This window comes from Labrus mixtus, unplaced genomic scaffold, assembly GCF_963584025.1.
Source record: "Labrus mixtus unplaced genomic scaffold, fLabMix1.1 SCAFFOLD_62, whole genome shotgun sequence".
Classification (NCBI taxonomy): domain Eukaryota; kingdom Metazoa; phylum Chordata; class Actinopteri; order Labriformes; family Labridae; genus Labrus; species Labrus mixtus.
The window spans coordinates 206,469-225,000 of record NW_026870147.1 but is presented as its reverse complement, the minus strand read 5'-3'; the positions used below and the strand labels follow the sequence as shown (position 1 = coordinate 225,000).

The following is an 18,532-nucleotide window of genomic DNA, read 5'->3' as shown; positions in this document are numbered from 1 at the left end:
ACCCTGCTTTGCTTCTGAGATCGAACGAGATCGGGCGTGTTCAGGGTGGTATGGCCGTAAGCCATTATTGTCTGCAGACAGGGGCCTTTTAAAGATGTCATGCCCTTGATTCTGGCCTAATTTTTGGACATGTGAATATGTCTCTCTATGATAAAAAAAAAACATATGATCAAAAAAATGAAAAAGCTTACAGCACCTGGTATTCCCAGGCGGTCTCCCATCCAAGTACTAACCAGGCCCGACCCTGCTTAGCTTCTGAGTTCGAACGAGATCGGGCGTGTTCAGGGTGGTATGGCCGTAAGCCATTATTGTCTGCAGACAGGGGCCTTTTAAAGATGTCATGCCCTTGATTCTGGCTGAATTTTTGGACATGTGAATATGTCTCTCTATGATAAAAAAAAAACATATGATCAAAAAAATGAAAAAGCTTACAGCACCTGGTATTCCCAGGCGGTCTCCCATCCAGGTACTAACCAGGCCGGACCCTGCTTAGCTTCCGAGATCGGACGAGATCAGGCGTGTTCAGGGTGGTATGGCCGTAAGCCATTATTGTGTGCAGACAGGGGCCTTTTAAAGATGTCATGCCCTTGATTCTGGCTGAATTTTTGGACATGTGAATATGTCTCTATATGATAAAAAAAAACATGATCAAAAAAATGAAAAAGCTTACAGCACCTGGTATTCCCAGGCGGTCTCCCATCCAAGTACTAACCAGGCCCGACCCTGCTTAGCTTCTGAGATCGAACGAGATCGGGCGTGTTAAGTGTGGTATGGCCGTAAGCCATTATTGTCTGCAGACAGGGGCCTTTTAAAGATGTCATGCCCTTGATTCTTGTTGAATTTTTGGACATGTGAATATGTCTCTCTATGATAAAAAAAAATCATATGATCAAAAAAAATTAAAAAGCTTACAGCACCTGGTATTCCCAGGCGGTCTCCCATCCAAGTACTAACAAGGCCCGACCCTGCTTAGCTTCCGAGATCGGACGAGATCGGGCTTGTTCAGGGTGGTATGGCCGTAAGCCATTATTGTATGCAGAAAGGGGCCTTTTAAAGATGTCATGCCCTTGATTCTGGCTGAATTTTTGGACATGTGAATATGTCTCTATACGATAAAAAAAAAACATATGATCAAAAAAATGAAAAAACTTACAGCACCTGGTATTCCCAGGCGGTCTCCCATCCAAGTACTAACCAGGTCCTACCCTGCTTAGCTTCCGAGATCGGACGAGATCAGGCGTGTTCAGGGTGGTATGGCCGTAAGCCTTTATTGTGTGCAGAAAGGGGCCTTTTAAAGATGTCATGCCCTTGATTCTGGCTGAATTTTTGGACATGTGAATATGTCTCTATATGATAAAAAAAAACATATGATCAAACAAAATGAAGAAGCTTACAGCACCTGGTATTCCCAGGCGGTCTCCCATCCAAGTACTAACCAGGCCCGACCCTGCTTAGCTTCTGAGATCGGACGAGATCGGGCGTGTTCAGGGTGATATGGCCGTAAGCCATTATTATGTGCAGAAAGGGGCCTTTTAAAGATGTCATGCCCTTGATTCTGGCTAAATTTTTGGACATGTGAATATGTCTCTATATGATAAAAAAAAAACATATGATCAAAAAAATGAAAAAGCTTATAGCACCTGGTATTCCCAGGCGGTCTCCCATCCAAGTACTAACCAGGCCTGACCTTGCTTAGCTTCCGAGATCGGGCGTGTTCAGGGTGGTATGGCCGTAAGCCATTATTGTGTGCAGACAGGGGCCTTTTAAAGATGTCATGCCCTTGATTCTGGCTGAATTTTTGGACATGTGAATATGTCTCTATATGATAAAAAAAACATATGATCAAAAAAAATGAAAAAGCTTACAGCACCTGGTATTCCCAGGCGGTCTCCCATCCAAGTACTAACCAGGCCCGACCCTGCTTAGCTTCCGAGATCAGACGAGATCGGGCGTGTTCAGGGTGGTATGGCCGTAAGCCATTATTGTATGCAGAAAGGGGCCTTTTAAAGATGTCATGCCCTTGATTCTGGCTGAATTTTTGGACATGTGAATATGTCTCTATATGATAAAAAAAAAAACATATGATCAAAAAAATGAAAAAACTTATAGCACCTGGTATTCCCAGGCGGTCTCCCATCCAAGTACCAACCAGGCCCGACCCTGCTTAGCTTCCGAGATCGGACGAGATCGGGCGTGTTCAGGGTGGTATGGCCGTAAGCCATTATTGTGTGCAGAAAGGGGCCTTTTAAAGATGTCATGCCCTTGATTCTGGCTGAATTTTTGGACATGTAAATATGTCTCTATATGATAAAAAAAAACATATGATCAAACAAAATGAAAAAGCTTACAGCACCTGGTATTCCCAGGCGGTCTCCCATCCAAGTACTAACCAGGCCCGACCCTGCTTAGCTTCTGAGATCGGACGAGATCGGGTGTGTTCAGGGTGGTATGGCTGTAAGCCATTATTGTGTGCAGAAAGGGGCCTTTTAAAGATGTTATGCCCTTGATTCTGGCTGAATTTTTGGACATGTGAATATGTCTCTATATGATAAAAAAAAACATATGATCAAAAAAATGAAAAAGCTTACAGCACCTGGTATTCCCAGGCGGTCTCCCATCCAAGTACTAACCAGGCCTGACCTTGCTTAGCTTCCGAGATCGGGCGTGTTCAGGGTGGTATGGCCGTAAGCCATTATTGTGTGCAGACAGGGGCCTTTTAAAGATGTCATGCCCTTGATTCTGGCAGAATTTTTGGACATGTGAATATGTCTCTATATGATAAAAAAAACATATGATCAAAAAAAATGAAAAAGCTTACAGCACCTGGTATTCCCAGGCGGTCTCCCATCCAAGTACTAACCAGGCCCGACCCTGCTTAGCTTCCTAGATCAGACGAGATCAGGCGTGTTCAGGGTGGTATGGCCGTACGCCATTATTGTATGCAGAAAGGGGCCTTTTAAAGATGTCATGCCCTTGATTCTGGCTGAATTTTTGGACATGTGAATATGTCTCTATATGATAAAAAAAAAACATATGATCAAAAAAATGAAAAAACTTACAGCACCTGGTATTCCCAGGTGGTCTCCCATCCAAGTACTAACCAGGCCCTACCCTGCTTGGCTTCCGAGATCGGACGAGATCGGGCGTGTTCAGGGTGGTATGGCCGTAAGCCATTATTGTGTGCAGAAAGGGGCCTTTTAAAGATGTCATGCCCTTGATTCTGGCTGAATTTTTGGACATGTGAATATGTCTCTATATGATAAAAAAAAACATATGATCAAAAAAATGAAAAAGCTTACAGCACCTGGTATTCCCAGGCGGTCTCCCATCCAAGTACTAACCAGGCCCGACCCTGCATAGCTTCCGAGATCGGACGAGATCGGGCGTGTTCAGGGTGGTATGGCCGTAAGCCATTATTGTGTGCAGAAAGGGGCCTTTTAAAGATGTCATGCCCTTGATTCTGGCTAAATTTTTGGACATGTGAATATGTCTCTATATGATAAAAAAAAAACATATGATCAAAAAAATGAAAAAGCTTACAGCGTCTGGTATTCCCAGGCGGTCTCCCATCCAAGTACTATCCAGGCACGACCCTACTTAGTTTCCGAGATCGGACGAGATCGGGCGTGTTAAGGGTGGTATGGCCGTAAGCTGTTATTGTGTGCAGAAAGGGGCCTTTTAAAGATGTCATGCCCTTGATTCTGGCTGAATTTTTGGACATGTGAATATGTCTCTATATGATAAAAAAAAACATATGATCAAAAAAATGAAAATGCTTACAGCACCTGGTATTCCCAGGTGGTCTCCCATCCAAGTACTATCCAGGCCCGACCCTGCTTAGCTTCCGAGATCGGACGAGATCGGGCGTGTTCAGGGTGGTATGGCTGTAAGCCATTATTGTGTGCAGACAGGGGCCTTTTAAAGATGTCATGCCCTTGATTCTGGCTGAATTTGTGGACATGTGAATATGTCTCTCTATGATAAAAAAAACATATGATCAAAAAAATAAAAAAGCTTACAGCATCTGGTATTCCCAGGCGGTCCCCCATTCAAGTACTAACCAGGCCCGACCCTGCTTAGCTTCCGAGATGGGACGAGATCGGGCGTGTTAAGGGTGGTATGGCCGTAAGCCATTATTGTATGCAGAAAGGGGCCTTTTAAAGATGTCATGCCCTTGATTCTGGCTGAATTTTTCGACATGTGAATAAGTCTCTATATGATAAAAAAAAAACATATGATCAAAAAAATGAAAAAACTTACAGCACCTGGTATTCCCAGGCGGTCTCCCATCCAAGTACTAACCAGGCCCGACCCTGCATAGCTTCCGAGATCGGACGAGATCGGGCGTGTTCAGGGTGGTATGGCCGTAAGCCATTATTGTGTGCAGAAAGGGGCCTTTTAAAGATATCATGCCCTTGATTCTGGCTAAATTTTTGGACATGTGAATATGTCTCTATATGATAAAAAAAAAACATATGATCAAATAAATGAAAAAGCTTATAGCACCTAGTATTCCCAGGCGGTCTCCCATCCAAGTATTAACCAGGCCCGACCCTGCTTAGCTTCCGAGATCAGACGAGATCGGGCGTGTTCAGGGTGGTATGGCCATAAGTCATTATTGTGTGCAGACAGGGGCCTTTTAAAGATGTCATGCCCTTGATTCTGGCTGAATTTTTGGACATGTGAATATGTCTCTATATGATAAAAAAAAAAAAATATGATCAAAAAAATGAAGAAGCTTACAGCACCTGGTATTCCCAGGCTGTCTCCCATCCAAGTACTAACCAGGCCCGACCCTGCTTACCTTCTGAGATCGGACGAGTTCCGGGTTGTATGGCCGTAAGCCATTATTGTGTGCAGAAAGGGGCCTTTTAAAGATGTCATGCCCTTGATTCTGGCTGAATTTTTGGACATGTGAATATGTCTCTATATGATAAAAAAAAACATATGATCAAAAAAATGAAAAAGCTTACAGCACCTGGTATTCCCAGGCGGTCTCCCATCTAAGTACTAACCAGGCCCGACCCTGCTTAGCGTCCGAGATCGGACGAGTTCAGGGTGGTATGTCCGTAAGCCATTATTGTGTGCAGAAATGGGCCTTAAAGATGTCATTCCCTTGATTCTGGCTGAATTGTTGGACATGTGAATATGTCTCTCTATGATAAAAAAAAAACACATGATCAAAAAAATGAAAAAGCTTACAGCACCTGGTATTCCTAGGCGGTCTCCCATCCAAGTACTAACCAGGCCTGACCTTGCTTAGCTTCCGAGATCGGGCCTGTTCAGGGTGGTATGGCCGTAAGCCATTATTGTGTGCAGACAGGGGCCTTTTAAAGATGTCATGCCCTTGATTCTGGCAGAATTTTTGGACATTTGAATATGTCTCTATATGATAAAAAAAACATATGATCAAAAAAAATGAAAAAGCTTACAGCACCTGGTATTCCCAGGCGGTCTCCCATCCAAGTACTAACCAGGCCCGACCCTGCTTAGCTTCCGAGATCAGACGAGATCGGGCGTGTTCAGGGTGGTATGGCCGTAAGCCATTATTGTATGCAGAAAGGGGCCTTTTAAAGATGTCATGCCCTTGATTCTGGCTGAATTTTTGGACATGTGAATATGTCTCTATATGATAAAAAAAAAAACATATGATCAAAAAAATGAAAAAACTTACAGCACCTGGTATTCCCAGGCGGTCTCCCATCCAAGTACTAACCAGGCCCGACCCTGCTTAGCTTCCGAGATCAGACGAGATCGGGCGTGTTCAGGGTGGTATGGCCGTAAGCCATTATTGTGTGCAGACAGGGGCGTTTTAAACATGTCATGCCCTTGATTCTGGCTGAATTTTTGGACATGTGAATATGTCTCTATATGATAAAAAAAAACATATGATCAAACAAAATGAAAAAGCTTACAGCACCTGGTATTCCCAGGCGGTCTCCCATCCAAGTACTAACCAGGCCCGACCCTGCTTAGCTTCTGAGATCGGACGAGATCGGGCGTGTTCAGGGTGGTATGGCCGTAAGCCATTATTGTGTGCAGAAAGGGGCCTTTTAAAGATATCATGCCCTTGATTCTGGCTGAATTTTTGGACATGTGAATATGTCTCTATATGATAAAAAAAAACATATGATCAAAAAAATGAAAAAGCTTACAGCACCTGGTATTCCCAGGCGGTCTCCCATCCAAGTACTAACCAGGCCCGACCCTGCATAGCTTCCGAGATCGGACTAGATCGGACGAGTTCAGGGTGGTATGACCGTAAGCCATTATTGTGTGCAGAAAGGGGCCTTTTAAAGATGTCATGCCCTTGATTCTGGTTGAATTTTTGGACATTGGATATGTCTCTATATGATAAAAAAAAATCATATGATCAAAAAAAATTAAAAAGCTTACAGCACCTGGTATTCCCAGGCGGTCTCCCATCCAAGTACTAACAAGGCCCGACCCTGCTTAGCTTCCGAGATCGGACGAGATCGGGCGTGTTCAGGGTGGTATGGCCGTAAGCCATTATTGTATGCAGAAAGGGGCCTTTTAAAGATGTCATGCCCTTGATTCTGGCTGAATTTTTGGACATGTGAATATGTCTCTATATGATAAAAAAAAAACATATGATCAAAAAAATGAAAAAACTTACAGCACCTGGTATTCCCAGGCGGTCTCCCATCCAAGTACTAACCAGGCCCTACCCTGCTTAGCTTCCGAGATCGGACGAGATCAGGCGTGTTCAGGGTGGTATGGCCGTAAGCCATTATTGTGTGCAGAAAGGGGCCTTTTAAAGATGTCATGCCCTTGATTCTGGCTGAATTTTTGGACATGTGAATATGTCTCTATATGATAAAAAAAAACATATGATCAAACAAAATGAACAAGCTTACAGCACCTGGTATTCCCAGGCGGTCTCCCATCCAAGTACTAACCAGGCCCGACCCTGCTTAGCTTCTGAGATCGGACGAGATCGGGCGTGTTCAGGGTGATATGGCCGTAAGCCATTATTATGTGCAGAAAGGGGCCTTTTAAAGATGTCATGCCCTTGATTCTGGCTAAATTTTTGGACATGTGAATATGTCTCTATATGATAAAAAAAAAACATATGATCAAAAAAATGAAAAAGCTTATAGCACCTGGTATTCCCAGGCGGTCTCCCATCCAAGTACTAACCAGGCCTGACCTTGCTTAGCTTCCGAGATCGGGCGTGTTCAGGGTGGTATGGCCGTAAGCCATTATTGTGTGCAGACAGGGGCCTTTTAAAGATGTCATGCCCTTGATTCTGGCTGAATTTTTGGACATGTGAATATGTCTCTATATGATAAAAAAAACATATGATCAAAAAAAATGAAAAAGCTTACAGCACCTGGTATTCCCAGGCGGTCTCCCATCCAAGTACTAACCAGGCCCGACCCTGCTTAGCTTCCGAGATCAGACGAGATCAGGCGTGTTCAGGGTGGTATGGCCGTAAGCCATTATTGTATGCAGAAAGGGGCCTTTTAAAGATGTCATGCCCTTGATTCTGGCTGAATTTTTGGACATGTGAATATGTCTCTATATGATAAAAAAAAAACATATGATCAAAAAAATGAAAAAACTTACAGCACCTGGTATTCCCAGGCGGTCTCCCATCCAAGTATTAACCAGGCCCTACCCTGCTTGGCTTCCGAGATCGGACGAGATCGGGCGTGTTAAGGGTGGTATGGCCGTAAGCCATTATTGTGTGCAGAAAGGGGCCTTTTAAAGATGTCATGCCCTTGATTCTGGCTGAATTTTTGGACATGTGAATATGTCTCTATATGATAAAAAAAAACATATGATCAAAAAAATGAAAAAGCTTACAGCACCTGGTATTCCCAGGTGGTCTCCCATCTAAGTACTAACCAGGCCCGACCCTGCTTAGCTTCCGAGATCGGACGAGTTCAGGGTGGTATGTCCGTAAGCCATTATTGTGTGCAGAAATGGGCCTTAAAGATGTCATTCCCTTGATTCTGGCTGAATTGTTGGACATGTGAATATGTCTCTCTATGATAAAAAAAAAACACATGATCAAAAAAATGAAAAAGCTTACAGCACCTGGTATTCCTAGGCGGTCTCCCATCCAAGTACTAACCAGGCCTGACCTTGCTTAGCTTCCGAGATCGGGCGTGTTCAGGGTGGTATGGCCGTAAGCCATTATTGTGTGCAGACAGGGGCCTTTTAAAGATGTCATGCCCTTGATTCTGGCAGAATTTTTGGACATTTGAATATGTCTCTATATGATAAAAAAAACATATGATCAAAAAAAATGAAAAAGCTTACAGCACCTGGTATTCCCAGGCGGTCTCCCATCCAAGTACTAACCAGGCCCGACCCTGCTTAGCTTCCGAGATCAGACGAGATCGGGCGTGTTCAGGGTGGTATGGCCGTAAGCCATTATTGTATGCAGAAAGGGGCCTTTTAAAGATGTCATGCCCTTGATTCTGGCTGAATTTTTGGACATGTGAATATGTCTCTATATGATAAAAAAAAAAACATATGATCAAAAAAATGAAAAAACTTACAGCACCTGGTATTCCCAGGCGGTCTCCCATCCAAGTACCAACCAGGCCCGACCCTGCTTAGCTTCCGAGATCGGACGAGATCGGGCATGTTCAGGGTGGTATGGCCGTAAGCCATTATTGTGTGCAGAAAGGGGCCTTTTAAAGATGTCATGCCCTTGATTCTGGCTGAATTTTTGGACATGTGAATATGTCTCTATATGATAAAAAAAAACATATGATCAAACAAAATGAAAAAGCTTACAGCACCTGGTATTCCCAGGCGGTCTCCCATCCAAGTACTAACCAGGCCCGACCCTGCTTAGCTTCTGAGATCGGACGAGATCGGGTGTGTTCAGGGTGGTATGGCTGTAAGCCATTATTGTGTGCAGAAAGGGGCCTTTTAAAGATGTTATGCCCTTGATTCTGGCTGAATTTTTGGACATGTGAATATGTCTCTATATGATAAAAAAAAACATATGATCAAAAAAATGAAAAAGCTTACAGCACCTGGTATTCCCAGGCGGTCTCCCATCCAAGTACTAACCAGGCCTGACCTTGCTTAGCTTCCGAGATCGGGTGTGTTCAGGGTGGTATGGCCGTAAGCCATTATTGTGTGCAGACAGGGGCCTTTTAAAGATGTCATGCCCTTGATTCTGGATGAATTTTTGGACATGTGAATATGTCTCTATATGATAAAAAAAACATATGATCAAAAAAAATGAAAAAGCTTACAGCACCTGGTATTCCCAGGCGGTCTCCCATCCAAGTACTAACCAGGCCCGACCCTGCTTAGCTTCCGAGATCAGACGAGATCAGGCGTGTTCAGGGTGGTATGGCCGTAAGCCATTATTGTATGCAGAAAGGGGCCTTTTAAAGATGTCATGCCCTTGATTCTGGCTGAATTTTTGGACATGTGAATATGTCTCTATATGATAAAAAAAAAACATATGATCAAAAAAATGAAAAAACTTACAGCACCTGGTATTCCCAGGCGGTCTCCCATCCAAGTACTAACCAGGCCCGACCCTGCATAGCTTCCGAGATCGGACGAGATCGGGCGTGTTCAGGGTGGTATGGCCGTAAGCCATTATTGTGTGCAGAAAGGGGCCTTTTAAAGATGTCATGCCCTTGATTCTGGCTAAATTTTTGGACATGTGAATATGTCTCTATATGATAAAAAAAAAACATATGATCAAAAAAATGAAAAAGCTTATAGCACCTAGTATTCCCAGGCGGTCTCCCATCCAAGTATTAACCAGGCCCGACCCTGCTTAGCTTCCGAGATCAGACGAGATCGGGCGTGTTCAGGGTGGTATGGCCATAAGTCATTATTGTGTGCAGACAGGGGCCTTTTAAAGATGTCATGCCCTTGATTCTGTCTGAATTTTTGGACATGTGAATATGTCTCTATATGATAAAAAAAAAAACATATGATCAAAAAAATGAAGAAGCTTACAGCACCTGGTATTCCCAGGCTGTCTCCCATCCAAGTACTAACCAGGCCCGACCCTGCTTACCTTCTGAGATCGGACGAGTTCAGGGTTGTATGGCCGTAAGCCATTATTGTGTGCAGAAAGGGGCCTTTTAAAGATGTCATGCCCTTGATTCTGGCTGAATTTTTGGACATGTGAATATGTCTCTATATGATAAAAAAAAACATATGATCAAAAAAATGAAAAAGCTTACAGCACCTGGTATTCCCAGGCGGTCTCCCATCTAAGTACTAACCAGGCCCGACCCTGCTTAGCGTCCGAGATCGGACGAGTTCAGGGTGGTATGTCCGTAAGCCATTATTGTGTGCAGAAATGGGCCTTAAAGATGTCATTCCCTTGATTCTGGCTGAATTGTTGGACATGTGAATATGTCTCTCTATGATAAAAAAAAAACACATGATCAAAAAAATGAAAAAGCTTACAGCACCTGGTATTCCTAGGCGGTCTCCCATCCAAGTACTAACCAGGCCTGACCTTGCTTAGCTTCCGAGATCGGGCGTGTTCAGGGTGGTATGGCCGTAAGCCATTATTGTGTGCAGACAGGGGCCTTTTAAAGATGTCATGCCCTTGATTCTGGCAGAATTTTTGGACATTTGAATATGTCTCTATATGATAAAAAAAACATATGATCAAAAAAAATGAAAAAGCTTACAGCACCTGGTATTCCCAGGCGGTCTCCCATCCAAGTACTAACCAGGCCCGACCCTGCTTAGCTTCCGAGATCAGACGAGATCGGGCGTGTTCAGGGTGGTATGGCCGTAAGCCATTATTGTATGCAGAAAGGGGCCTTTTAAAGATGTCATGCCCTTGATTCTGGCTGAATTTTTGGACATGTGAATATGTCTCTATATGATAAAAAAAAAACATATGATCAAAAAAAATGAAAAAGCTTACAGCACCTGGTATTCCCAGGCGGTCTCCCATCCAAGTAATAACCAGGCCCGACTCTGCTTAGCTTCCAATATCGGACGAGTTCAGGGTGGTATGGCCGTAAGCCATTATTGTGTGCAGACAGGGGCCATTTAAACATGTCATGCCCTTGATTCTGCCTGAATTTTTGGACATGTGAATATGTCTCTCTATGATAAAAAAAAAACATATGATCAAAAAAATGAAAAAGCTTACAGCACCTGGTATTCCCAGGCGGTCTCACATCCAAGTACTAACCAGGCCCGACCCTGCTTAGTTTCTGAGATCAGACAAGATCGGGCGTGTTCAGGGTGGTATGGCCGTAAGCCATTATTGTGTGCAGACAGGGGCCTTTTAAACATGTCATGCCCTTGATTCTGCCTGAATTTTTGTACATGTGATTATGTCTCCATATGATAAAAAAAAAAACATATGATCAAAAAAATGAAAAAGCTTACAGCACCTGGTATTCCCAGGCGGTCTCCCATCCAAGTACTAACCAGACCCGACACTGCTTAGCTTCCGAGATCGGACAAGTTCAGGGTGGTATGGCCTTAAGCCATTATTGTGTGCAGAAAGGGGCCTTTTAAAGATGTCATTCCCTTGATTCTGGCTGAATTTTTGGACATGTGAATATGTCTCCATATGATAAAAAAAAAACATATGATCAAAAAAATGAAAAAGCTTGCAGCACCTGGTATTCCCAGGCGGTCTCCCATCCAAGTCCTAACCAGGCCCCACCATGCTTACCTTCCGAGATCGGACGAGTTCAGGGTTGTATGGCTGTAAGCCATTATTGTGTGCAGAAAGGGGCCTTTTAAAGATGTCATGCCCTTGATTCTGGCTGAATTTTTGGACATGTGAATATGTCTCTATATGATAAAAAAAAAACATATGATCAAAAAAAATGAAAAAGCTTACAGCACCTGGTATTCCCAGGCGGTCTCCCATCCAAGTAATAACCAGGCCCGACTCTGCTTAGCTTCCAATATCGGACGAGTTCAGGGTGGTATGGCCGTAAGCCATTATTGTGTGCAGACAGGGGCCATTTAAACATGTCATGCCCTTGATTCTGGCTGAATTTTTGGACATGTGAATATGTCTCTCTATGATAAAAAAAAAACATATGATCAAAAAAATGAAAAAGCTTACAGCACCTGGTATTCCCAGGCGGTCTCCCATCCAAGTACTAACCAGGCCCGACCCTGCTTAGTTTCTGAGATCAGACAAGATCGGGCGTGTTCAGGGTGGTATGGCCGTAAGCCATTATTGTGTGCAGACAGGGGCCTTTTAAACATGTCATGCCCTTGATTCTGCCTGAATTTTTGGACATGTGAATATGTCTCTATATGATAAAAAAAAAAAACATATGATCAAAAAAATGAAAAAGCTTACAGCACATGGTATTCCCAGGTGGTCTCCCATCAAAGTAATAACCAGGCCCGACCCTGCTTAGTTTCCAAGATCGGACGAGATCGGGCTTGTTCAGGGTGGTATGGCCGTAAGCCATTATTGTGTGCAGAAAGGGGCCGTTTAAAGATGTCATGCCCTTGATTCTGGCTGAATTTTTGTACATGTGAATATGTCTCCATATGATAAAAAAAAAAACATATGATCAAAAAAATGAAAAAGCTTACAGCACCTGGTATTCCCAGGTGGTCTCACATCCAAATACTAACCAGGCACGACCCTGCTTAGCTTCCAAGATTGGACAAGATCGGGCGTGTTCAGGGTGGTATGGCCGTAAGCCATTATTGTGTGCAGACAGGGGCCTTTTAAAGATGTCATGCCCTTGATTCTGGCTGAATTTTTGGACATGTGAATATGTCTCTATATGATAAAAAAAAACATATGATCAAAAAAATGAAACAGCATCTGGTATTCCACAGGCGGTCACCCATCCAAGTACTAACCAGGTCCGACCCGGCATAGCTTCCGAGATCGGACGAGATCGGGCGTGTTTTTTTTAATTTTTTTATCTTTTATTATCAAAATTACAAAAACATTTATAATTCTTTCACATCATTTACAACAAATGCTATTAAAATACATACACCCTCTAAATTAAACCTCCCCTCTGACGCAAACGGCACCCTAAAAACAATAAAAACATAGCATCAGAAAAAAAACTCAAACCACCCCTGATACCCCCAACTCATGACAACTCTTCTGAGTCCCTCCCCCAAAGCAAACATCCCTCTGAAAACAAACCACAAAAACATACAAAAACCCCACAGTATTCTCAAAAAACCACTGAGAAAAAAAAAAACCCAAATCAAATCACCCATTTTCCCCATGACCAAAAAAGAAGCCCTCGTACCAAAAAAACCAAAAACAAAATAATTTAGACATCCCACATAATTCCCTCCTCGTTTACTCTACACACATTCGCACCTTCCACAAACATTCTCACAAACTCACTCTCATTCGCTATGTACAGCAATTTAAGATGTGCTTGCCATTCATTCACAAACATTCTCCACACATTCATTTCCTTACTTTCATACAGTGCATATTTCCTCCTGTTAAAAACCGCTTTTCTTGCAAAAGCTAAAATTATATTCATTACATTGTGATTTTTTTGTTTTGTTCCCACCCCCAACAACACCGACAATTCCCACCCCCTTTCATTCCAACACTCATTCTTACTGCATTTCCCCAACATTTCTCTTATTTTTCCCCAAAAATAAACCAATTCCCCACACGTAACAAACAAATGTATTAAATCCTCATCCGTACTTTCACATACACAACACTTTCTTTCATACCTCTCCTTATGGATCTGATGCAGGACGATGCAGGTGAAGATCCTCCTGTGCCTCAGTTTGAAATCTAGGTCAAATATTGCATGTGGTGTATGCGGAATGTTAATGTTCTTCCATATCATGTTGCTTGTTATGTCCGGGTATGTGTCTGTCCATTTTACTTCGGATGTGGGTTTCTGTATTCTATGTGTGATTGCGCATCTATACCAAATTTTTGTAGTGACATCTATAATGTTGTGTTTCTTCTCCCCTAGGCACAGGGAGATCCCCCCCACATCGTCCCGCATCACTCCCTCCTTCTCTTTGATTAATTTTTCCCATTCGCTCGACAAAGACAATTTTACATTTGCAAACACTCCCTCAATCACATCCTTTCTGCACACACACCCTTTATTTTTTAAACCCCTCACCACCATTTGTAAATCAAAATCCCCCCCACAGTTCAGTAAATCCCTTATTCTAATATATCCCGCTTTCGACATAGCTTCACACTTAATTACCCTCTCCCCATTTTTAAAATACGGGCTCGAGAGGAAGGGCAGTCGTAGCACTGACCCTCTCGTTCCGCACTCTGGTACAGTCCAGGATGAAACCTGATACCACGCACTGAGTACTTCCTGGAAAAACTGTGGCAAGTGTTTAAATGAATCTGGGTTATTGATCTGGTACAGGTTGTCCTCGTTGTAGAGTCCAAAACTGCACAGATATTGTTTGAAGTGATTTTTCCAAACTACGTTCCGGTTCTGGTCCATAAATTTGCCTATCAATTTGACTCTTAGTGCTACTTTTTTTGTAAGTAAATCAATCAAAGCTAGCCCCCCCTGATCTTTAGCCCCTATTATTGTTTTGTGAGCTATACTCGCTGCTTTGTTTTTCCAAATAAAGTCCCTAATGGTCTTTGAAATCTCCTTAAAGGCCCAGTCCGGAAGCGTACAAGTACTCAGCGCATGATTCACTTTGGACAACACGAGAGCATTTGTTACGGCTACCCTTCCTCTCAACAATAGACCCCTCGCTTTCCACAAATTCAATGTTTTTTTTAATTTTACCCACCACCTCTTTCCATGTTACATCATCACATTCATTCTCATTTTTCCCCATATTCACTCCCAACACTTTTCTTCTCTCACACACCGTTTTAAATCCCCACTTATTAACTAGATTGGATTCCTTACCTAGTAACATAATTTCTGACTTATTTTCATTTACTTTTGCCCCAGATGCTCTTTCATAAGTTTGTACATGTTTTAATATCAATTCTATATCCTCCTCTCCTTTTACCATTATATTCACGTCATCTGCATACTGTATTATTTTTACGTTTTCCTTACCTATACCTTTTATGTTTACGTCTTCCGATATCAGTGCTGCCAGCGGCTCTGCTACCAAGCTGTACAACAGCGCTGACATCGGACATCCTTGTCTCACTGACCTTGATATTTTAAAAGAATCAGTTAGTTCCCCGTTACATTTTATCTTGCTTTCCGCTCCTGTATACAACATATTTATCCATTCTCTCATTCTCTCCCCGAATCCAAACTTCTCTAACACCTTCCCCATGAACCCGTGATCTACTCTGTCAAAAGCTTTATTTAAATCAATCCCTAGCCATATTCCCCCCTCCCCTTCCATATCCCTGACCGTCTGTTTTATTGAAATGATTGAGTCTGCTATGTCTCTGTTTGGTATACTGTATGATTGTGTTTGTTCTATGATTGTTCCTATTACCTCCCTGATTCTATTGGCTATTGTTTTCGCTATGATTTTGTAGTCTGTGTTGAGTAGGCTGATTGGTCTGTAGTTGTCCAGATTTTTATTGTCCCCCTTGTTTTTGTAAAAAATAGTAACCACCCCTTCCCCTAAACTTTTTGGTATATGTTTCACTTTTTCCATATATTTACTCAATTTGTTCACCAAGGGCACCAGCTGCTCTTTGAAAGCTTGGTAGAATTCCGCAGTTAGGCCATCGCTCCCAGGACTTTTGTTTTTGTTTAACCCCTCTAAAGCACTTCTGATTTCTCCCTCTGTAAACTCACAATCACACCACATTTTATCGTCCTCGCTTAGTTTTTTCTTTAAGGCACCCAAAGCTCTGTTCACACTCACGCTATCACACTCCTGTCTCGAAAACAGGCTTTCATAATAGCCCTTTACTATTTCTAAAATTCCCTTTTTATCTGTCACACTTTTACCTGCTTCATTTAATAATTTGTTTATTTCTGTTCTTTTTTGTTTTTGTTTTTCCAGACCTAAAAAAAAGGCTGTACTCCTCTCCCCCTCATACATATATTGTATTTTACTCCTGATGGCTGCACCCCTACTCTTTTTAAGTTCAATCACTCCCAACTGTTCTTTTAAATGTATGTATTTTTCGACACCTACATTATCTACACTGTCAAGCGATGTTATTTCCTCACTTAGTTGTTTTCTCAAATTCTCTTCCTTTCTATTTTCTCTCCACTTTTTCTCTTTACTATAATTGATACACTTTTTTTTAATTCTGACTTTTACACTATCCCACCACACATTCATATCTTCACTCTCATTCCACTCATATCCCACATCATTCAACAATCTTTCCATACTTTTCACAAACATTCCATCATCCAGCAAGCTTGCATTAAAGCACCATATCCCTCCTTTACGTACATTCGTTTCTTTTCTAAACGTGATTTCTATTCCAGCGTGATCGCTCCACATATTAGTTTTATATTCAACTTCTTTAATCCACCTCACTACCTCGCATGTCACCAAAGCATAATCTATTCTAGATTGTTTTAATCTATTTAGTACAATTTGTCTCCTGGAGAACACCCTCTCCCATGGATGTAGCAATCTCCAAATATCAATGCATTGTTTCGTTATCATTATATCTTTAAGTGTCCCCCTGCTCACATCCCCCTTAAACACATTATTTTTTGACACATCGGTGGGTGTCATCGCCACATTAAAGTCACCGATTATTATACAATTCCTTTCCCACCATTTGCTTATTGCAATGAAGAACGTTTTCCTTTCTTTTTCTCCATTCGGTGCATATATATTTATGATTCTTATATTTTTCGTTTCATACACACAGTCTATTACTATTATTCTTCCTTCTTTGTCTCCATAAACCAAATTTACCCCTGTTACCCGACCCGTTTTGACTAAAACCGCCACTCCTCTCGCCCTCGACGTGCCATTGGAGCAGAAAATATGGCCCACAAAGTCTTTTTTTATGTCTTCCACCAGGGAATCATCCCACCTGGTCTCCTGCAGGCACAAAACGTCATTCTGCAAGGAAAGAATCGCATGTCTTTTTTCTTTGTTCCTTAGTCCATTCACGTTTATCGAAAATAAATTAAAGGCCATTATCATAAAAATAAAAACAAAAAAAAAGGATTTACAGGGGTTATTGTCAGTCATTATTTGTCCTTACATTTCAATTTTTTCACCAACTTTTTTCGTTGTCCAAGACTTAGTCTTTTTTGCGCACTCGCCAGTTCACCCACATCCATTTCGCTGTCCGTTTCATTGGGACTGGTGCTTTTACCCGTATTATTTAGCGTGATTTTTCTCCCTCCCGCCTGTCCAACACCACTCTCAGGCATCTCCCTCCCCTCTGTGCTCATGCTTACCCCCGGGTCTTCTGCCACGTCCCTTCCGTCTCCTTTTTTCCCTCTCTCGCTCGTTTTTCGCTGCTTCTGCTGTCCTCCCTCTCCAGCCAGCTCCGGCGTCTCCAGCTCGCACTCTGACGCCCGTTCTCCTCCGCTCTCTCTGCTCTGCTCCATTTCTCCGTCACTGTTCTCGTCTTCTCTGATCTCCTTCCTGCTTGCTCCGATCACCTCCTTCTCCTCCGCCTCCTCCTCGTACACCTCCTCCGCCTCTTCTTCATCCTTGTACACCTCCTCCACCTCGTTCTTGCTCTCCTCTCCGTTCTCACACTCACATTCATTTTCTCTTTTTTTACAGTTTATGCATTTTGTGCTGTTTGCGCTGCACTCTCGCGCAAAGTGTCCCTGCACCCCACAGTTGTGGCACATAAATTCTGGACACTCTCTCAGGATGTGTCCCGGCTGGATGCACATCCTGCACACTTTTTGTTGTCTATCATGTATTACTCTAAAGTATTCGTTCCCCATCACAGTGTTAAACTTTGTGGTGTAAGGGAGTGACTATACCTGGTCATTAAATCTGACCCGGACAAACCTCGTTCCGTCAGCTATCATTGTTCCCGGCCACATTCTGCGTTTTATTGGTGATGTCGGTTTCACTCCCCATCCCGTCAGCTTCCAAACTATTTCTTCATCTGTGATATACGCTGGCAGGTTTAAAAAAGACACCACCAGCTCATCATTATTTAGTTCTCTCGCCACGACTCTGGTCTCTCCGATCTTAAATCCATCCAGCAGCCTTTCCTTTCCTTTAATGTTGCTCACCGTCACCTCCAGTTTTTCAGGTCCCAGGGTTCTGCACGCCAGCAGGCCCCCACAGATCATTTTTATGTTGCTCATGACGTAATTTAGAGGAACTTTGTCTCCCACCATTTCAATGTTTAGTGTTAGTTTTCTCTCAAAAGACACTTTTGCTTCCTCTTTTTCTGCTCTCTCGCCACCTCTCCCATTCTCTGCATGCGGAGCAATCAGCCCGCCGCTCCTCTCTCTTCCTCTCTCTCCGTCATCCATTCCGTTCCCTGTTTCATTTGCCGTTTTCATCCGTCCTTTTTGTCCGTCGTTCTTCTCGTTGTCGTTTAATCCATTCCTTTGTTTCAGTGCCATGTTTGTTTGTTCACGTTGTTGTCCGTTCTCTTTTCCTTTTTCCATCTCTCCAGTCCGTGGTCCTGTCATCTTTGTGATCCGTCCGTGTGAGTTTG

At 42.8% G+C, this 18,532-nt stretch overlaps 36 non-coding genes and 18 pseudogenes across 36 annotated transcripts in view; all 54 read right to left on the bottom strand.

Annotated features, from left to right (window-relative positions):
* The window catches only part of LOC132964445 (5S ribosomal RNA), a 119-nt gene extending 57 nt beyond the window's left edge, over positions 1-62 (bottom strand). Inside the window, exon 1 of the ribosomal RNA XR_009669422.1 lies at positions 1-62. This exon is cut by the window's left edge and continues 57 nt beyond it. This is a non-coding gene — a ribosomal RNA (5S ribosomal RNA).
* Positions 63-184: 122 nt separating this feature from the next.
* LOC132964262 (5S ribosomal RNA) lies at positions 185-303 on the bottom strand. Its single transcript, XR_009669250.1, has one exon. It is a non-coding gene; the product is annotated as a 5S ribosomal RNA (ribosomal RNA).
* A 122-nt stretch (positions 304-425) lies between these two features.
* On the bottom strand, positions 426-544 carry LOC132964499 (5S ribosomal RNA). The gene has a single exon (XR_009669474.1). It is a non-coding gene; the product is annotated as a 5S ribosomal RNA (ribosomal RNA).
* A 119-nt stretch (positions 545-663) lies between these two features.
* LOC132964558 (5S ribosomal RNA) lies at positions 664-782 on the bottom strand. Its single transcript, XR_009669530.1, has one exon. It is a non-coding gene; the product is annotated as a 5S ribosomal RNA (ribosomal RNA).
* A 123-nt stretch (positions 783-905) lies between these two features.
* LOC132964508 (5S ribosomal RNA) lies at positions 906-1,024 on the bottom strand. Its single transcript, XR_009669483.1, has one exon. It is a non-coding gene; the product is annotated as a 5S ribosomal RNA (ribosomal RNA).
* Positions 1,025-1,146: 122 nt separating this feature from the next.
* LOC132964367 (5S ribosomal RNA) lies at positions 1,147-1,265 on the bottom strand. Its single transcript, XR_009669349.1, has one exon. It is a non-coding gene; the product is annotated as a 5S ribosomal RNA (ribosomal RNA).
* Positions 1,266-1,387: 122 nt separating this feature from the next.
* Positions 1,388-1,506, bottom strand: LOC132964427 (5S ribosomal RNA). Its single transcript, XR_009669405.1, has one exon. It is a non-coding gene; the product is annotated as a 5S ribosomal RNA (ribosomal RNA).
* Positions 1,507-1,628: 122 nt separating this feature from the next.
* Positions 1,629-1,737, bottom strand: LOC132964021 (5S ribosomal RNA; annotated as a pseudogene).
* A 121-nt stretch (positions 1,738-1,858) lies between these two features.
* On the bottom strand, positions 1,859-1,977 carry LOC132964493 (5S ribosomal RNA). The gene has a single exon (XR_009669468.1). It is a non-coding gene; the product is annotated as a 5S ribosomal RNA (ribosomal RNA).
* A 123-nt stretch (positions 1,978-2,100) lies between these two features.
* On the bottom strand, positions 2,101-2,219 carry LOC132964478 (5S ribosomal RNA). The gene has a single exon (XR_009669453.1). It is a non-coding gene; the product is annotated as a 5S ribosomal RNA (ribosomal RNA).
* A 122-nt stretch (positions 2,220-2,341) lies between these two features.
* LOC132964213 (5S ribosomal RNA) lies at positions 2,342-2,460 on the bottom strand. The gene has a single exon (XR_009669204.1). It is a non-coding gene; the product is annotated as a 5S ribosomal RNA (ribosomal RNA).
* A 121-nt stretch (positions 2,461-2,581) lies between these two features.
* On the bottom strand, positions 2,582-2,690 carry LOC132963955 (5S ribosomal RNA; annotated as a pseudogene).
* Positions 2,691-2,811: 121 nt separating this feature from the next.
* On the bottom strand, positions 2,812-2,930 carry LOC132964594 (5S ribosomal RNA). Its single transcript, XR_009669564.1, has one exon. It is a non-coding gene; the product is annotated as a 5S ribosomal RNA (ribosomal RNA).
* A 122-nt stretch (positions 2,931-3,052) lies between these two features.
* Positions 3,053-3,171, bottom strand: LOC132964226 (5S ribosomal RNA). The gene has a single exon (XR_009669216.1). It is a non-coding gene; the product is annotated as a 5S ribosomal RNA (ribosomal RNA).
* Positions 3,172-3,292: 121 nt separating this feature from the next.
* LOC132964310 (5S ribosomal RNA) lies at positions 3,293-3,411 on the bottom strand. Its single transcript, XR_009669294.1, has one exon. It is a non-coding gene; the product is annotated as a 5S ribosomal RNA (ribosomal RNA).
* Positions 3,412-3,533: 122 nt separating this feature from the next.
* Positions 3,534-3,652, bottom strand: LOC132963908 (5S ribosomal RNA; annotated as a pseudogene).
* A 121-nt stretch (positions 3,653-3,773) lies between these two features.
* LOC132964635 (5S ribosomal RNA) lies at positions 3,774-3,892 on the bottom strand. Its single transcript, XR_009669599.1, has one exon. It is a non-coding gene; the product is annotated as a 5S ribosomal RNA (ribosomal RNA).
* Positions 3,893-4,012: 120 nt separating this feature from the next.
* Positions 4,013-4,131, bottom strand: LOC132964663 (5S ribosomal RNA). Its single transcript, XR_009669626.1, has one exon. It is a non-coding gene; the product is annotated as a 5S ribosomal RNA (ribosomal RNA).
* Positions 4,132-4,253: 122 nt separating this feature from the next.
* Positions 4,254-4,372, bottom strand: LOC132964413 (5S ribosomal RNA). Its single transcript, XR_009669392.1, has one exon. It is a non-coding gene; the product is annotated as a 5S ribosomal RNA (ribosomal RNA).
* Positions 4,373-4,494: 122 nt separating this feature from the next.
* On the bottom strand, positions 4,495-4,613 carry LOC132964574 (5S ribosomal RNA). Its single transcript, XR_009669545.1, has one exon. It is a non-coding gene; the product is annotated as a 5S ribosomal RNA (ribosomal RNA).
* A 123-nt stretch (positions 4,614-4,736) lies between these two features.
* Positions 4,737-4,845, bottom strand: LOC132964179 (5S ribosomal RNA; annotated as a pseudogene).
* Positions 4,846-4,966: 121 nt separating this feature from the next.
* On the bottom strand, positions 4,967-5,075 carry LOC132964050 (5S ribosomal RNA; annotated as a pseudogene).
* Positions 5,076-5,195: 120 nt separating this feature from the next.
* LOC132964088 (5S ribosomal RNA) lies at positions 5,196-5,304 on the bottom strand (annotated as a pseudogene).
* Positions 5,305-5,425: 121 nt separating this feature from the next.
* Positions 5,426-5,544, bottom strand: LOC132964482 (5S ribosomal RNA). The gene has a single exon (XR_009669457.1). It is a non-coding gene; the product is annotated as a 5S ribosomal RNA (ribosomal RNA).
* A 123-nt stretch (positions 5,545-5,667) lies between these two features.
* LOC132964206 (5S ribosomal RNA) lies at positions 5,668-5,786 on the bottom strand. The gene has a single exon (XR_009669197.1). It is a non-coding gene; the product is annotated as a 5S ribosomal RNA (ribosomal RNA).
* Positions 5,787-5,908: 122 nt separating this feature from the next.
* LOC132964279 (5S ribosomal RNA) lies at positions 5,909-6,027 on the bottom strand. The gene has a single exon (XR_009669266.1). It is a non-coding gene; the product is annotated as a 5S ribosomal RNA (ribosomal RNA).
* A 121-nt stretch (positions 6,028-6,148) lies between these two features.
* On the bottom strand, positions 6,149-6,267 carry LOC132964638 (5S ribosomal RNA). Its single transcript, XR_009669602.1, has one exon. It is a non-coding gene; the product is annotated as a 5S ribosomal RNA (ribosomal RNA).
* A 122-nt stretch (positions 6,268-6,389) lies between these two features.
* LOC132964339 (5S ribosomal RNA) lies at positions 6,390-6,508 on the bottom strand. Its single transcript, XR_009669323.1, has one exon. It is a non-coding gene; the product is annotated as a 5S ribosomal RNA (ribosomal RNA).
* Positions 6,509-6,630: 122 nt separating this feature from the next.
* LOC132964238 (5S ribosomal RNA) lies at positions 6,631-6,749 on the bottom strand. The gene has a single exon (XR_009669228.1). It is a non-coding gene; the product is annotated as a 5S ribosomal RNA (ribosomal RNA).
* Positions 6,750-6,871: 122 nt separating this feature from the next.
* Positions 6,872-6,990, bottom strand: LOC132964425 (5S ribosomal RNA). The gene has a single exon (XR_009669404.1). It is a non-coding gene; the product is annotated as a 5S ribosomal RNA (ribosomal RNA).
* A 122-nt stretch (positions 6,991-7,112) lies between these two features.
* Positions 7,113-7,221, bottom strand: LOC132964020 (5S ribosomal RNA; annotated as a pseudogene).
* A 121-nt stretch (positions 7,222-7,342) lies between these two features.
* Positions 7,343-7,461, bottom strand: LOC132964221 (5S ribosomal RNA). Its single transcript, XR_009669212.1, has one exon. It is a non-coding gene; the product is annotated as a 5S ribosomal RNA (ribosomal RNA).
* Positions 7,462-7,583: 122 nt separating this feature from the next.
* On the bottom strand, positions 7,584-7,702 carry LOC132964509 (5S ribosomal RNA). The gene has a single exon (XR_009669484.1). It is a non-coding gene; the product is annotated as a 5S ribosomal RNA (ribosomal RNA).
* A 121-nt stretch (positions 7,703-7,823) lies between these two features.
* Positions 7,824-7,932, bottom strand: LOC132963989 (5S ribosomal RNA; annotated as a pseudogene).
* A 120-nt stretch (positions 7,933-8,052) lies between these two features.
* LOC132963996 (5S ribosomal RNA) lies at positions 8,053-8,161 on the bottom strand (annotated as a pseudogene).
* A 121-nt stretch (positions 8,162-8,282) lies between these two features.
* On the bottom strand, positions 8,283-8,401 carry LOC132964470 (5S ribosomal RNA). The gene has a single exon (XR_009669446.1). It is a non-coding gene; the product is annotated as a 5S ribosomal RNA (ribosomal RNA).
* Positions 8,402-8,524: 123 nt separating this feature from the next.
* Positions 8,525-8,643, bottom strand: LOC132964404 (5S ribosomal RNA). Its single transcript, XR_009669384.1, has one exon. It is a non-coding gene; the product is annotated as a 5S ribosomal RNA (ribosomal RNA).
* A 122-nt stretch (positions 8,644-8,765) lies between these two features.
* On the bottom strand, positions 8,766-8,884 carry LOC132964212 (5S ribosomal RNA). Its single transcript, XR_009669203.1, has one exon. It is a non-coding gene; the product is annotated as a 5S ribosomal RNA (ribosomal RNA).
* Positions 8,885-9,005: 121 nt separating this feature from the next.
* LOC132963921 (5S ribosomal RNA) lies at positions 9,006-9,114 on the bottom strand (annotated as a pseudogene).
* Positions 9,115-9,235: 121 nt separating this feature from the next.
* On the bottom strand, positions 9,236-9,354 carry LOC132964220 (5S ribosomal RNA). The gene has a single exon (XR_009669211.1). It is a non-coding gene; the product is annotated as a 5S ribosomal RNA (ribosomal RNA).
* Positions 9,355-9,476: 122 nt separating this feature from the next.
* On the bottom strand, positions 9,477-9,595 carry LOC132964411 (5S ribosomal RNA). Its single transcript, XR_009669390.1, has one exon. It is a non-coding gene; the product is annotated as a 5S ribosomal RNA (ribosomal RNA).
* A 122-nt stretch (positions 9,596-9,717) lies between these two features.
* LOC132964573 (5S ribosomal RNA) lies at positions 9,718-9,836 on the bottom strand. The gene has a single exon (XR_009669544.1). It is a non-coding gene; the product is annotated as a 5S ribosomal RNA (ribosomal RNA).
* A 123-nt stretch (positions 9,837-9,959) lies between these two features.
* LOC132964132 (5S ribosomal RNA) lies at positions 9,960-10,068 on the bottom strand (annotated as a pseudogene).
* Positions 10,069-10,189: 121 nt separating this feature from the next.
* LOC132964049 (5S ribosomal RNA) lies at positions 10,190-10,298 on the bottom strand (annotated as a pseudogene).
* A 120-nt stretch (positions 10,299-10,418) lies between these two features.
* On the bottom strand, positions 10,419-10,527 carry LOC132963995 (5S ribosomal RNA; annotated as a pseudogene).
* A 121-nt stretch (positions 10,528-10,648) lies between these two features.
* Positions 10,649-10,767, bottom strand: LOC132964459 (5S ribosomal RNA). The gene has a single exon (XR_009669435.1). It is a non-coding gene; the product is annotated as a 5S ribosomal RNA (ribosomal RNA).
* A 123-nt stretch (positions 10,768-10,890) lies between these two features.
* LOC132964130 (5S ribosomal RNA) lies at positions 10,891-10,999 on the bottom strand (annotated as a pseudogene).
* Positions 11,000-11,121: 122 nt separating this feature from the next.
* Positions 11,122-11,240, bottom strand: LOC132964691 (5S ribosomal RNA). The gene has a single exon (XR_009669651.1). It is a non-coding gene; the product is annotated as a 5S ribosomal RNA (ribosomal RNA).
* A 123-nt stretch (positions 11,241-11,363) lies between these two features.
* LOC132964131 (5S ribosomal RNA) lies at positions 11,364-11,472 on the bottom strand (annotated as a pseudogene).
* Positions 11,473-11,594: 122 nt separating this feature from the next.
* On the bottom strand, positions 11,595-11,703 carry LOC132964190 (5S ribosomal RNA; annotated as a pseudogene).
* Positions 11,704-11,826: 123 nt separating this feature from the next.
* Positions 11,827-11,935, bottom strand: LOC132964129 (5S ribosomal RNA; annotated as a pseudogene).
* Positions 11,936-12,057: 122 nt separating this feature from the next.
* On the bottom strand, positions 12,058-12,176 carry LOC132964601 (5S ribosomal RNA). Its single transcript, XR_009669570.1, has one exon. It is a non-coding gene; the product is annotated as a 5S ribosomal RNA (ribosomal RNA).
* A 124-nt stretch (positions 12,177-12,300) lies between these two features.
* Positions 12,301-12,419, bottom strand: LOC132964673 (5S ribosomal RNA). Its single transcript, XR_009669636.1, has one exon. It is a non-coding gene; the product is annotated as a 5S ribosomal RNA (ribosomal RNA).
* A 123-nt stretch (positions 12,420-12,542) lies between these two features.
* LOC132963985 (5S ribosomal RNA) lies at positions 12,543-12,661 on the bottom strand (annotated as a pseudogene).
* Positions 12,662-18,532: the final 5,871 nt, after the last annotated feature.